The 14,488-nt window shown below is 59.2% G+C and overlaps 1 non-coding gene across 1 annotated transcript; it reads left to right on the top strand.

Annotated features, from left to right (window-relative positions):
* Nucleotides 1-1,207: 1,207 nt before the first annotated feature.
* LOC111097286 lies at nt 1,208-10,656 on the top strand. The gene is made up of 3 exons (XR_005363968.1): nt 1,208-1,613; nt 7,853-8,040; nt 8,308-10,656. It is a non-coding gene; the product is annotated as an uncharacterized LOC111097286 (transcript).
* The last annotated feature ends 3,832 nt before the right edge of the window (nt 10,657-14,488 follow it).

The following is a 14,488-nucleotide window of genomic DNA, read 5'->3' as shown; positions in this document are numbered from 1 at the left end:
AAATTACCCTGGAAGGCAGCAGCCCTGGAAGAAGCATGGCTTGTGAAATTGAAAGCAGAGACACTGGAGCCTGCCCCCCTCCTCTGCGACCGCCCCGCCAGCCGCTGGACGTTTGAAGCAGGGATTGTAAACTGCTCGGGTGAGGAAGGAGAAGCCAGCCCACAAAAGGCTTTGTTTGGCCCGTACCATGCTTTCTCATTTTAAAATCTGGGTGCCAACATCTAAAATCGTGTGCTTTCACATAAAAATCTAGTTCACAGGTCTGGTTCCTCCAAAGAAACCAGATATTGCAGGTGACTCCAGGTTCCCCCATGACGGCAGTTATCTGGAGCTGAGCAGGGGCTGCCTGTTGGATGTGGCACTCCCCTGGTGACCACAGGTCCACCCACCAGTACCTGCCTGGCCCCCGAAGGTGAGTGGACGGACACCCAGCGTTTCTGTTCACGGAGGACTCTGCTCCCCGCCAAGAAGCACAATTCCGTGGCTCCCAAAATGTCCGGGTTTGAGAGGACTCAGCCTGGCATTTCCAGGATGCAACCAACACAATTGCTCTTCCTCCTGACTTTCTCCTGCTTCTGAATTTTCTGGGAGACCTCAGACCAGGATCAGGATGCTAATTCCCTAATCTCTGTGATTTGTCTGCCTAAAAACAGGAGGCCACTGGGGGCAACCAGGGGTTCGTCTCTGACCTGCTCTCAGCTTTCCATCTCTGCTGATGCTGAGTCAAGGGCCGCATGGGGGCAAGACGTGCCTCTCTCCCCTTTGAGGACCAGAGGGAAGCTCGCGAGGGCCTCACTAGCCCACTCCAGCCGGTGGATTGGGGTCCCCGTGGCTCCTCCAACATGCAGGCTACCTTTCTGCAGGTCACCAGCCACTGGCTCTGGACTCTGCTGGTGGAAGATGGTTGCCAGGCAGAGGGAGGCGGAGAGAGGAGAGAGAGAGACCGGCGGGGCTGTTTGCACATGGATAATGCAGTGGGGTTGTGTGCAGGGAGGAGTGCCGGCGAGGGCTGTTTGTTCTGGGAATGGTTAATCCTTGTTCAAATTTATATCCTGAATCTTTAATGCAACTGTGTCAATGAAGAGTTGGCCGCCTGGCTCCGTACAGCTGGGCCCGACTCCCGGAGTCATTGACACGCTCCAGGGGTTCTGAAGGACACGGGAGTGTCTTGGGCTCCCCACCCCACTCGCTCACACTTCCAGGAACCCCTGGAACCGCCAACTTCCAGGAAGGTTGGCTCCGGGAGAGGAACAGATGAAAGCTCGACATGGCTAAATTTTGCAATGGGTGATGCTGACCAGGCTCTGTCTCCCATTCACTGGGTAAAGAAATCAGGCTGCCATACGGCTCTGGGTGGGGACCTGGTCTCGTTCAGTTTAGAAGCATTTATTTTTTTAAAGTAAGTCCTGGTGTTGACTGGGAGTTGAGGGTCTGAGGCCAAGTTAAAGCAGACCGTGTCGACGGCGAAACCCCCTCACCGAGGGGTCAGCAGCTTGGGGCAGAAGGGCGGGCTCCATGCAGAGGCCTGAGAACCAGAGGAAAAAGCAGGCCAGGGCACCCTCCAAAGCAGCCCCCCAGAAAGGACCTCCATGGGGTCCCACCAGGGTGTGCTGGTAAGTGCTTGACCAGCTTTTTGGGTGGGGGCGGGGAGGGTGGGGGAGAAAGGCCCTGATTTGTGGCACTTGTCAGTTCGCGCGGTGTAAACGCTCCCACTTTGGCCAAGGCCGAGCTGCCTCTCTGGAGACGCTAATCTGCACGAGGCAGCGCCAGCACAGCCCTCAAGCCCCTCGTGTGCTACTCTGGGTTTCATTCTCTTTTCCGCGGAGCTGCACCCAGAAGACGTAGAACACGTGGAGGGAAAAGCAGGGTCTTTAACTGAGAAGCAAACAGCCAACACCTTCGTCCAATAGTGAAAGGACGAGAGGGCCGGCTAGAGGTCAACCTGGCTCTGCAACCTCTGTAAAAGCTGGGAGCCCCCAGACACCCCGGCCCAAGGCAGCAAGGTGGCAGGGGTGGGGGGCCTCGCAGAGCCCAGCTGAGGCTGCTCACGTCCCCAGGGCGCAGGTGGGGGTGGGCCCGAGGCAGAGGGAGCCACTCCTGAAGGAGGAATCCAAAGCTGGTGCCATGTCAGAACAATGATAGAAGCTCGGGTTCCACGTCTGTAAAACGGGGTGATGGTCACACACCCCCTGCCGAAGGTTGTCATGGCAACTGCACGAGCTGATGTGTTGAGTGCTTGGCATGCTGCCTGGCACACAGGATGTGTTTGCCCAGAAAGAAGTGTGGGGTGTGCGGGGCAGGGGCCAGTGGTGGAGCAACTGGAAAGCGTGGCTCTGGGGGGTGAGACACGTCCATACGTAACCCCACCACCCAGCCCGGGGAGGGGGGAAACGGATCTCAAGCCATGGGCACCGACTCCGGGCTTGGAGGGTTTATCGCCCCCGGAAGGGCAGGGAGAGATCTTTATGGAGACTGGATGGAGGGGCGGGTGGGGGAGGCGAGCAGGACGTCTGAGACTCTCAGGCTGCAGTGGGGAGGGGAGGCCACAAGGATGTCTAGCAGAACCACATGAAGGAGTGAAAACATGAGCAGGGCAGCAGCTGGAGAAGTTCTGGTGGCAGAGGCCACGGCTGAGTGACCAGTGACAGGGCTACGGGGACTTGCGAGCTCCTGCTCTGGCCTTAAGCGTTGCTGGTGAATTCACGTGTTGTCCTTCTCGGACATTACTCTTACGTTTTACGCAGGGCCTCTGAGTGGCCTTGCCGGAGACAATGAGGAGGTGGCAATGTCCGTGGTCGTCGTCCGCTGGGCGGGGGGGGGGGCTGGTGCCCCCTCCTCCCCTTTCTTCCCCTCTTCCCCTTTCTGGGACTGACGAGTCCGTAGGGAATCGTGCAAAATGACTGCAGTGCGCTTGCGGTGTGGGGAGAGTCTGTAGCAGGGGGTCCGAGGCGGAGGCGGAGGAGCCACCGTCCTGCCGGGCTCCTGAAGCCGCACAGCGCTGGGCGAAGCGTCACGAACACGGAAAGGCGGGGCCCTGGGTCGGTGGGTGGGTGCCCTCTCCCTACCTGGAGGCCGGGCAGTGGTTCTGAGGGTGCTCACATCTTCGGTGGCCTCTCCTGGCTTGAGCCTCGCCTCTCCGCTCACCGTGGGCCCCAAGTAGGGGCCCGGGGAGATTCCTTCTTACCCCAGACGTGGACCCCGAAGAGCTGAGGACAGCACCCCCGCCTCGTGTCTTCAGCCAATCCAAGGAGGGAAGGCTTGCACCAGCCCCTCCCCTGCCCCTGCAGCCTCCCCACCTCCTGACCCGCCACCAGCTTGCGGCTCCGCAGCCCCCAGAGAGGGGCTTTCAGCGCGTGCACAGCCCGCGTCCTGCCCCAGCGTCTTGTTAACATGATTCAGGGCTAAATGATCTGATTCAATGGGGCTTCCTATGGCCCAGCTGGAGGTGAAAAGCTCCAGCAAGGAATTTGTTTTACCTCAAACTGGGAGGTTTAACCCCAGGAAGGAATAAAACATCCCTCCTCACTCCCTTGCCCCCCTCTCCCCTCCCCACCGTTCATGTCGCTTATGCCCGTAGATGGGCTGAGCTGACGGGCCATTTGCAGGGACGGTTGGATGGAGCCAGATTCTGTGTCGGGAAATGGCATCTCTCGTGGCCACTTAAGAGAAAGTAAAATGTGAGCAAGGCAGGAGCCGAGGTTCTTCCCGGGTTCTGGGCCGGAGGGGGGTTGGGGGGCTTCCGGTGCCAGGTGCACAGGTAGCAGCGGGGGACCAGTCTGTGTTGGCCACGCACGCGTGAGCGTCTGCCACGCTCCCCGGGGAGGTGCTGAGCACACAGCAGTCCTGTCCACGGGCCAGCCTCTGTGCGCGCAGCCTCTACGGGCCCAGGCACGGGCCCAGAATCCCACGTGTTTGCGGGGCGGCAGAGGGGCCTTGAGAGCACAACTTGGTCCCACGCCCGGGGATCTGGGTCTGAGTCTGGCCCTGCTGTTGACTTGCTGTGTGACCTTGGGCAAGTGACTTCATCTCCCTGAGCCCTAGGATCCTGGTCTGCAACTTGGGGATAACCAGACAGCCTCCCTCACCACGTGGCTCTGACAGTTGAATGAGACACAGTTGAAGTGCCCGGCAGCTGGCGTCCAGCAGGGCACAGGCGATGGGAGAGATGCCGGTTACGACGGAGGAAGAGAACTCGTTCTGCACATTCTCCTTGCCCGTGACCCCGCTGCCCCATCCCAGTAGGTCCATCGAGGGGACACTTTGCACATGCAGATCCAGGGACAAATACAAGAATATCTACAGCAACTTTTAGCAAAACACCAGGGAGGAGGGACCAAATGTCCATCAGTAGAAGGACAAATAAATGGCTCTATATTCGCCGGTGGAGTATTACGTAGCTTGAACAAGGCTGGACTCCTGCCACATGCCCCCGACCTGAGCGATTCCCTTGCAAGACGATGCTGAATGCCGAGCTAACCAAACTGAGACAAAAACCAAGATCCTGACCAAGGCACACATCGTGCAGTCTGTCTTTTTACTTATTTTTATTTTTTAATTAAAAAAAATTTTTTTTTTTATTTATTCATGAGGGACCCACAGAGAGAGACGGAGACACAGGCAGAGGGAGAAACAGGCTCCCTGCAGGGAGCGCGATGCGGGACTCGATCCTGGGACCCTGGGATCCCGCCCTGAGCTGAAGGCAGACGCTCAACCGCTGAGCCACAAAACAAAAGAAAGCGCACCAAGCAAAACGAATGCTACAATGTTGATAGGTGCGTTTCAAGGGGGAAAACTCTTTGAAAAGGCCAAGAACGATACACGTGGAATTCAGGGCTGCCCCTGGGTGGGCACTGCCCCTGGGGGAGGCAGGGCTGGCGGAGGAGGCGGCAGGGAGGCCGGTGGTGCTGGGCCCGACCTGCCTCTGCAGCGCCAGGGGTTTTGCAGCTTTCATCCCTTTCTACCTGACCACCTACACATACATGCGGCACAGAGTCTTTTCCATGCATCAAGGTGATTTTTGTTAAGGTGATGAGAAGAGACCTTTTAAACAGCCCTCATCCTGGCTTGCAAATGAGGGAGTGGGGAGGGAGCCAATGGGACTGTCCCACACTGTCGGGGTTGGGAGGGTGTGCGGCCCCGAAGGTAAAGGACCTGACACTTTGGAAAGCAGTTTGCAGTTTCTTATAAAGTTTACTATCCACCTACTGGATGACCCGGCGATTCCATGCCTTGGTATTTGCCCAAGAGAAAGGAAAACACGTGTTCACACAGGGGCCTGTAGGCAAATATTCACGGCAGCCTTATTCATAACAGCCCCAAATGGGAACCAGCCCAGCTGTCCATCAACAGGTGGAGGGGGGACACTCTGAGGAGGTGTCTCCATTCGATGGGATACCAATCAGCAATAGAAGGGCACGAGCTGCTGGCACGCACGGCAGCGTGACGGATGGACGGCCAGACTGCTGTGCTGAGAGAAACGTAGCCAGACTCAAGGGGTTGCATACTGGAAGCTTCCACACACAGGAAATTCTGGAAAAGGCAAACTGTAGAAGGCGAGATAGCAGAGTAGTGTCGCCAAGGTGTGCTTCCGGGATGGGAGAGCAGTGGGGTCTCTTTCACCTGGATCCCAGGCCCCGGCTGATCCCGGCTGGCTGATGGGGGAGCCCATCCCAGCCTGTCCAAGGTGCCCTGGGCTTCGCTCCGCCAGGAGGCCCCACGGGTTTTCCTACCAGCTGGAGCTACCTGGCCCCATCCCAGGCCACCCGGCGGCAACCCGGGGCCCTTACGGTGTCCTTCATTGTCCAAGCCTGCTTAGACCTCAGGCCCCTGCCCTACCTCAGAGTAGCCATCTGTCTCCCAGTGACTCAGCCCCACCCCACGGCCTGGGTCTTGCCCAGTGCTTGCAAGATCACCTGGGACACCTGATTCCACGTGACTCCGTCTGGTTCCTACTGGAGACCCTCGAGAGGCCGCCTGTGGCCATCCTTACCTCCCCTTCAACTTCCTACCAGGACATCCTGTCCCCCCCACCCAGGCCACCCCCCAGCCTGGACCCTGGCCCAGCCCGGCCCTAGTCATCTTCACTCTCTCCGCTGCAGGAAGCCCAGCTCTGTCCTTCTCGTAACCTCCTGTGACTAGGGGGGCCGAGCCCCCACCCCCAACCTGGCCATGCTGCTCCTCTGGCATCTGGGCTCCTATGGGAGGGTCCAGACTCAACTGCACAGACCTCAGAGCCTGCCCATGTCACCTGCGAGCCCTCTGGGAGCTCGGGGTCCAAGCATGTACAGCGGGGGCGAGGATGCTCCAGAAGTCACCACAAAGGGCGTCCTCGTGAGGTTACAGTGATGCCGGGGGGGAGCAGATGCATCCCGGGCCCCCACACCAGAGTGTGTGCGTCCCCAGGGCGCTGCTGCTGACGTCACCTCTTGCTGTACAAAGTCACCATCTGGCTCATCCAGCGCCGGTTGGCGTTGCCAGCTTGTCCTCGTGCTGCCGGGCCGGTGGGGTGTTGGCGGGGTCCCGGGTTGTCTGGGCGTCGGCGGAAGAAGTCAGCATTTGCGAGAAGTTTGGGGGCCTGACAAGGCTGGGTGGGGGCTGCGTGAGCACGCCGCGCCTCTCAGTCAAACTCTGGCCCCTCTGCTGTGACGGGGGACAGTCTGCTGAGAGCTGTGAGGTGTCTTCTAGAACAGGGGCTATCCCCCCAATTTGGCCTTTCAGCAGTTATTCCTGCAGAGTGTTCCCCTGGGGAGATGGCTCCCTCTTTAGAACAACGGTGGGGCGGGGGAGGGGCGTCTGCACCTGATAGGGAGTTTCCCAGCATCCCCTGCGCTGTGATGCATCAATGACAGGGCGCTGCTTTCCCTGGAGAACAGGAGGCGGCTTCTGCCCGGATATTCTTCCCAGAGGAGCCAAGGTTCGGTGACCCTCGGGCTCTGGCCAGGTCGTAGGATGCTAGAAGGTGTCAGAGAGGGCATCTTTGGGCTCAGAACCCAACACTCGCAGGTCTGCCTCTCTGCCTCGTCTGTGTCTGTAAAACAGGATGAAGACCTCACGGGTTACTGGGAAGAACAGATGAGATAAGACGAGCAAGTACTTTGTAGCTTCTCAGGCACCAGACCCGTGATACATGGCCATGCATAATGGCATGTTCCAGAACATTCCTATTTAAACTCCAGCCCCTTCCCTGGTGCAGGGCCTTCTGCACATTAGTGTTGACTATCTGGGCTGCCGACGCTGTGGATGGCCAGGTATTCCAAAACAAAGAAACAAGCAGGCCTCATAGGAACTCCCGGCAAAGACCAGAGCTGTGGTTCTGGGCCTCCGTGGCCAGGAAGCTGTGATTTTGGCCAAGTCATTAGCCACGTGGGCCTCCGGCTCCCTCACTGGAAACATGGCGAGCGCAGCCACTGGCCGGTTTACGTCCAGAGAAGGCAGGAGGATGGAATGTGACGCTCCAGCACCAGAGCACCACGAGCCTAAGACCTCTCATCGTTTCACCCAGAAAGGTCCCAGGACAAGGTCAGGACCCCAGCGGCCACCAGCCCCAGGCCCCTCCCTCCCTAAGCGACCCAGAGGTCATCCACAGTGACAGGTGCACCTCCCAAGATCATACAGCCAAGCATGGTCGTGTGCTGGAAGACCCAGGCCTCTTACCTTCCGAGGCTTTTATCAACATCCACACTTTGGCTACGTATCATCCCTGGGAACTCTTCACTGAAATGTATTAAAAATGTACCGCACGCCGGGCACTACTCTAGGCACTTCTCGTGCATCATTACTCTGAATCCTCACGGGAGCCCTACAAAGGCCGCTGTTAACTGTGACCACTGTTGCTGTTTTTCCCATTTAACAGATGAGGAAGTCGGCACTCAGAGGCTGAGATGGCTCCAAGGTCGCACAGCAATATGGACACAGGTCTGCATCCCGAAAAGCTTGTGCTCTGACCGCTACACCACACTGTCTCCTACCCTGCTTCCCCCTGTGGCCAACCATGGGCCTGCCCATCCCATCAAGCCACTCGAGCTGGAGGGGGGACACCTGGTAAGTGGGACTCACTGCTGATCTAGGGTTTCCAGAGTCCTTCAGGGTCTGCCCTTGGCTCCTGGCCTCTCCCTGCCCCTCAGCCTCTCTGCCAGCCACCCTGCCACACCTGCTCAGTTTTCCTGCCACCGTGCAGCCACTTCACCCTGGCGTCTGCCCCTTCTCTCCTGAGGTCCTGTTTCCATGGGGAGGGTGAGAACGGGCGCATCCTGGCTGTGGAGAGGGATATGGTTTTGTGGCCTCTCACATCACTTATCTGTTCTCCAGTGTGTCCTAAGCCCCTACACCGCGCCAGCTGCTGTTCTGGAGGCTGGATGTGCAGCCGGGAAGAAGCTGGAGGGGCCTGCCTTCAGGGAGCTGGTGTTCCAGAAGGATGCTCAGCTCCCCACAGCCCGAGACAGACAGACCCTGGCTGTCCATGGCCGCCAGCCACTGCCCTCCAGGTGACAGGATGGTGGGGGGCCGGAGCCAGGACGCCCGCCTGCTCTTCCAGGAGGAACGGCGCGCACGAAAGCGTGAGCCCCAGGGAGCAGGGGAGGAGGCTGAGCCAAGCAGGCGGCAGGCGGGATAAAGGATAAACGTAGCGCCGTGACGCAGCTGCTCCCTCCGTGCAGGGCTGGCCGGCAGGGCCCTGGGCCCCAGGGGGGCCACCTAAGCTGGTGGTCACGGCCTCCCCCCGGCGATGCACCGGCCCGGCCCCCCGTGTGTGGGTAAGGCTCCCCACTCTGCCCAGACGAGGCAGGAGGACCAATGGCAGAGGCGGCCGTGGATTCTTGCCTGGCAACAGCTGCAGGACTCGGGGGCCGGAAGTCGCCCCTCCCACATCCTCCCAGTGCCCTGGCTTTGCCAACGCAGGAAACTGCCAGCCTGGGCTCCTCGGATCCTCAAGAAGAGCTGGCTCGCCTGTTGGGAGGGGGGATTGCACGAGCGAGCTGGGGTGCGCGGCTGTCCCACGGGGAGCGGCACCCTAAGGTCCGGCCAGGAGATACTCACCGGTGCCCAAGGCGGGGGGTGGGGAGGAACTGCCCCCAAGTGCCCCCCACCTGCAGGGGCAGAGAATCAGCTGCCAGGCGGGCTCCCTGGAAGGTGGCAAAAGTGTCCCTGTAGAGCCAGCTGACTGCCCCCAGGAGCCCTCGCACCAGGCTCTGCTCAAGACCCTTCCCGGGACAAGCCGAGCCCCCCCAGTCAGGGCCCTGGGCCCAGGACCCCCGGGAAGGGGCCCACCCTCCATCGTCCAAGACCAGAGCCTTGTCTTCCTGGAGCCCCCTGTCCCCACCACAACCACAGGAAGCCTTCACCCCTCCCCTGGGGGCCTCAGGACACAGAACTCTCCTCTGTCTCAGCTTTTACTCCCAAATACTTTTTTGGTCCATGGAGACTAGAAAGCCCCAGAGTGAGGACCCCATGATGGAGGAGTCTGGGGGGTAGAAGGTACAGACAGGTAGGCACGGCAGGCTCGCTCTGGGCCATGGGGCAGGGGCAGCCCCTCAAATGCGTACCTTCCAGAACTTGTTTTATCAGTGAAGCAGGGCAGCTAGATCCCAATAAGGAATGGGTCTAGAAACAAGAAAAGCCACTTCTTTCCTTCACCCTGGGCCCACAGCACGTCCCCATTCTGGAGTTGCATCCAGCCCAGAGGACCACAGGGGAGGCCAGGATGGGGACCTGGAGAGGCCTGCACCCCATGGTCAACATGCTTTCCCAGCTAGAAACTGGGATACATCAGTCACAGCGTTTGCTCTGATGTGCAAAGCACAGTAAACCAAGCTGTATCTGGCCGGGAGTTAACTAAGACCCCCGTGGACATGCTGGACATCAGCACGCTCTGGGTCCTGCCTCTTGGGTGCCCGAGATGCCCACGAGGAGCCCCGTGCAGGCCCAGATGGGACAGGATGGTTCGGGCCACCGGGGGCAGCGCTGCCACCAAGGCGTCTCTTCCTGGCCCCCCTGTAGCCCCTCCTCTGTCTGCCTCTGCGACCAGACCGCCCGGTCCCCCATCTGTGGGTCAGCAGGACAGACATGGCAGGAGGTCCCCGAGGGCTGGCTCTCCCTGGGACTTGCCTATGTCCTTCTCTGGACTCAATGCAGGGGCTGCCCAGCAGCTCTTGGTGGTGCACCAAGGGTTGAACATCTTGAAAATGAGAAGGGGGTTCACTCTACACGGTTACAATGGGGTTACTTAGCCTGGTAGCAGGTGGGACAAAGACGGGGGGTGGGGAGAGAGAGAGGGCTGTCACCCCACCCCTGCTCCTCCAACAGGCTCCCTCTCTCCCTGCCCCTGCTTCCCCTTCTTCCCACGCCCTCCTCTCCCCTCCTCAGACTTAGAAGGGTGGACCCTGGTGGTGCGCCCCCGGGTGGGGGGGATGCTCAGCCCTCACCCCCACCCTTGCTCACACCCTCACTCTGTGTGCCCAGACCTCTCAAATCCAGCCAGGTAAGTTTACTGCCAGTTGATCTTGAAGCAGGGATACTCAGATTGGGCAAATGTGTCCACGTGTGGCCCAGGATGCAAGGCAGGGGTGCTGGGGACAGGGGGGCTCTCACACACCGGCCCTCTTCTGTGGGTAGTGCTCAGGTTGGCTCCGACCCTGAGATGGAAAGTGTTTTGAAATGCAGGTGGAGAGGAGAAGGCAGCGGAGCCCCCCCAACCCCCCACCCTCCAGGGACCTCACTCACCTACACTCAGCACCCCGGCCCCCTGGTCCCCGTCACTGATGCCCTCTGTGCTCCAGGTTCCCGTGTGGACCCCGCTCCCCCACCCCGGAGCTCTCTGCCTCGCAGACTTAGAATGGTAATAGCACAAGCGAGGCTTTTCTCTCTCTTTTAGTCAAAATCAATGACAATGACAGAGTTATAAGGCGAGCCGTGGGGAGGAAGAAGAAAGCGCCTGGTGTCAAAATTGATGCAGGAGCAGTTAGAGGAACCTATTAGGATTTCAGTTGCCTTAGGGTGTGCTGCTCAGCACAGAGCGGCGTGATATCAGCGAAACCCACTGGCAGGCAGGCAGCCTTCTTCCCCCGCGCACCTGTCATTAATGTGGAAGGCGGAACATCGCAGCTATTAGTTTAGGGGGGCACACGTGGAGATGTCTCAGTCACACGAGGGGGACGAGAGAGTGCCACCGGGAACCTGAAAACGCGGTCTGGGGAAGGAGAGAAAGGGGAGCCCCGAACCGGCCGCTGGGGTGTCCCTGGGTGTCCTGGGGCCTCCTGTGCCGCACACAGGGACTCATCCCTGCAGGTAGGGGGGAGCCTGGATGGGCCCAGGTTGAAGCAGGGGTGGCCAGCTGCAGCCAGTGGGGGTCCCTTCGAGTTTCTCCTGTCGTTCCCCCCCCCCCCAGACCCCCCCGCAGGAGGCCAGCACACCAGGTAAGGCAGCCGCCTGCCTCGGCATGCTCCTCCCCCTGAGCCCCAAATGACAGGAAGGCAAATGGGGTTGAGGGCATTGTTGGACCCCGCCCCCATTGTCTGCTGCAGAGAGATCCGTGTGGCTCGGGTCTTGTGGTCTTGACTGTGATGACCCAGAGGGACACGGAGGGTGAGGAGTGAAATCACGGACAGAGGCACGAGCACCAGCGTGGGGGTGCGGGGACAGAGGTGGGGGGCCTCGGAGCAAACACCCAAAAGCATAGCCTTCCTCCCTGGCACCCACCATGCCAGCCTTCACTGGGTGCCTCACGGGAGCCCCTGCCCTGGTGACCGTGACCATGATGGTTCCGTGGTGGTGCCGCGGCAGCGCCCCTCTCATCAGGGTGCTGGGGGCGGGGCCCGTCCTGGAGGCCGACGGGACACAGTGGACGCGCACCCAGCACCCGCCAGGCTTCCCCGGGCTGCGTCCCTGAGTCTTCACGGCCACCTGGGGGGGCATGGGGGGTTCTTGTCTCCATTTCCCTGGCACTAAGGAAGCTGGGCAGCAGATGAGGTCAACAACCTGCGCAGGACGCAGAGCTCCCAGCAAGTGGCGAAGCTGGAATTTGAAGCCGGTGCCCTCTGATTTTGCTCTCTTCCCCCCAGACCATCCTGTCTCAGGACCAAAATCTGTGACTCTGCGTGACTCACCCCATCGCAGCCCAAACGGGGGTATCCCTGGCCGCCCCCCCAGCCCCGGGGATGGGGGCTGTCCCACTGGCCGGCAAGTTCCTGAGTTGGCGCCAGTCCCTGCCTCCCGGGAAAGGCAAGGAGCGCGGAGAAGGCGGCGGTGGACTCGGTGTGGGATCGCATGTGGCTAATATTCCCATTAAATAAATACATTTTGCTAATTGGATTACTCAGACAGTATAATATACTACTGGATTTCCAACATGATGCTAATAAATTGTGTGAAGAACTTAATCATGTTAGCATCCCGAAAGCTTGTAAGAGATGAAATTAGAAAATCAGGCAAAGTTGACATCCAGGGCTTTGGCGAGGCTTTCAGAGCCGCGGAGCTTCCGGGAGCTTCTGTGGGCCAGGCAGCGGGGGGCCCCAGGACCCTGGGTGCAGCGACGGGGTGGCGGTACGGGGTGGGGGGGCCGGTGCCCACCCAGGAACCTTCCTCCCTTCCTTGTGGTCCGTGCGGAGGGCAGCGCAGGGCTGGTGGTGGGGTTCCCGTGGGGGTCCACGCGAATGGTCGGCAGCGCCCCTAGCCCGCGGCCTCCCCTTGCTCCCAGCCCATCCTCTCGGTGGAGAATCGCCTCTTCCAGGTGCCTTTTAAGATGTGTTTCCACCCACATGCCCCTTCAGAGAGAGACTCCCAGCAGGAAGGGCCTGCGGCCTGAGCCAGGTGGTGAGCCTAGGCCCTCTCCTCTGCAATGCAATATCCCCCTTCCTGGGGGCGGGGCTCCAGAGAGAAATGTCTCCTCTTTCCCTCCCCCATCCGGAAGCGGGGGCGGGGTGTTGGCGTTTAATTAACGCTGGCAGTAGACGTGACAAGTGAAGGCCTAATCCGAGGGCTTGTGACTTCTGCATAAGCCTGCTTGGCTCCCAGGCCCCCCAGAAGCGGGTGAGGGACAGCAATTCTGCTGGAGGGACTATAAAACTTGGGATCCCTGGGTGGCTCAGCGGTTTAGCGCCTGTCTTTGGCCCAGAGCGCGATCCTGGGGCCCCAGGATCGAGTCCCACGTCGGGCTCCCGGCATGGAGCCTGTCTCTCCCTCTGCCTGTGTCTTTGCCTCTCTCTCTCTCCCTATGTCTATCATAAATAAATAAAATATTTTAAAAAAATAAAAATAAAAAAATAAATAAATAAAACTTGCCGTCCCAGGGCAGCCCGGGTGGCTCAGCGGTTTAGCACTGCCTTCTGCCCAGGGTGTGATCCTGGAGACTCGGGATGGAGTCCCGTGTCAGGCTCGTTGCATGGAGCCTGCTTCTTCCTCTGCCTGTGTGTGTCTCTCTCTCTGTGTCTCTCATGAATAAATAAATAAAATATTAAAAAAAAAAAACTTGCCGGCCCCCCCAGCACGCCAAGGTCTCAGTAGTAGGCAGACCCTCCAAACGCACGTGCACACACGCGCACGCACGCACACGAGTTCACCTGCTCGTGGGCACACCTGCACCTGAAAGCAGCCCACAAACAGGGGCATCTCTTGGATGACCAGAACCTCATTAAAATAATCCCTGGCTTCTGGGGCAGCTTGCCAGGTATTAATGCAAATGTTTCTCTAACTCTCCAGGTTCAAGAGCAACAGTTTATACAATTCTAATTAGCATAACAAAATCCAGTTAAGAAGGGGGGGGGGCTCCTCTCCTGTGATGCTTCCAGGTAATTGGCAGGAACAATTATCACAGCATCAGGAATTTTCAGCCCCGACGATGCCTGGGCCCCACTTGAGCACCTCAGGAGTCAATTTCCAGAAGTCCGAATGAGGCCCCCGTGGGGGCTGCTCACCCCACGCCTGACACGCGTGCTTGCCAGCGAGGAGCGTGCACCTGCTTCTCAGCCGTCCCCACTGCGCCCCTAGGCCCAAGCAGCCTACTTCCCGCCCCCACAGAGGCCCACAGTCACGCGCCTACTCACACACACACCTCACCCATGAGCTTACCCGAACCATCCATTCATGCAACAAGAGTCCGTGGAGCCCTCCGCGGACCAGACCTTCTGCTTCGTGCCCTGCCCTGCAAAATTCTTGTTCAGTTTCTTCGAGACACTCCTGGCTGCCCTTCTGTGCGCCTGCACTGGTGGTAGAGACACAGGATGAGAACCAGACAGCCCTTGTCTTCAACAAGGTCATGTCCAGGGGCGCCTGGGTGCTTAGCCGGTTAAGCATCACCCTTGGGTTCTCTGTTTGTAATCCCGGGGTCCTGGGATGGGGTCCTGGGTCAGGCTCCTGCTCATTGGAGAGTCTGCTCCTCCCCCTGCCTTTATCCCTCCCCCTGCTCTCATGCTCAATCACTCTCTCTCTATCTCAAATAAATAAATAAAATCTTTTTTTTAAAAAAAAAAGAATGTCATGTTCAATATACACGGGATAC

This window comes from Canis lupus, chromosome 9, assembly GCF_011100685.1.
Source record: "Canis lupus familiaris isolate Mischka breed German Shepherd chromosome 9, alternate assembly UU_Cfam_GSD_1.0, whole genome shotgun sequence".
Classification (NCBI taxonomy): Eukaryota; Metazoa; Chordata; class Mammalia; order Carnivora; family Canidae; genus Canis; species Canis lupus.
The sequence above is the reverse complement of the archived record's forward strand: the minus strand, read 5'-3'. Positions and strand labels throughout refer to the sequence as shown.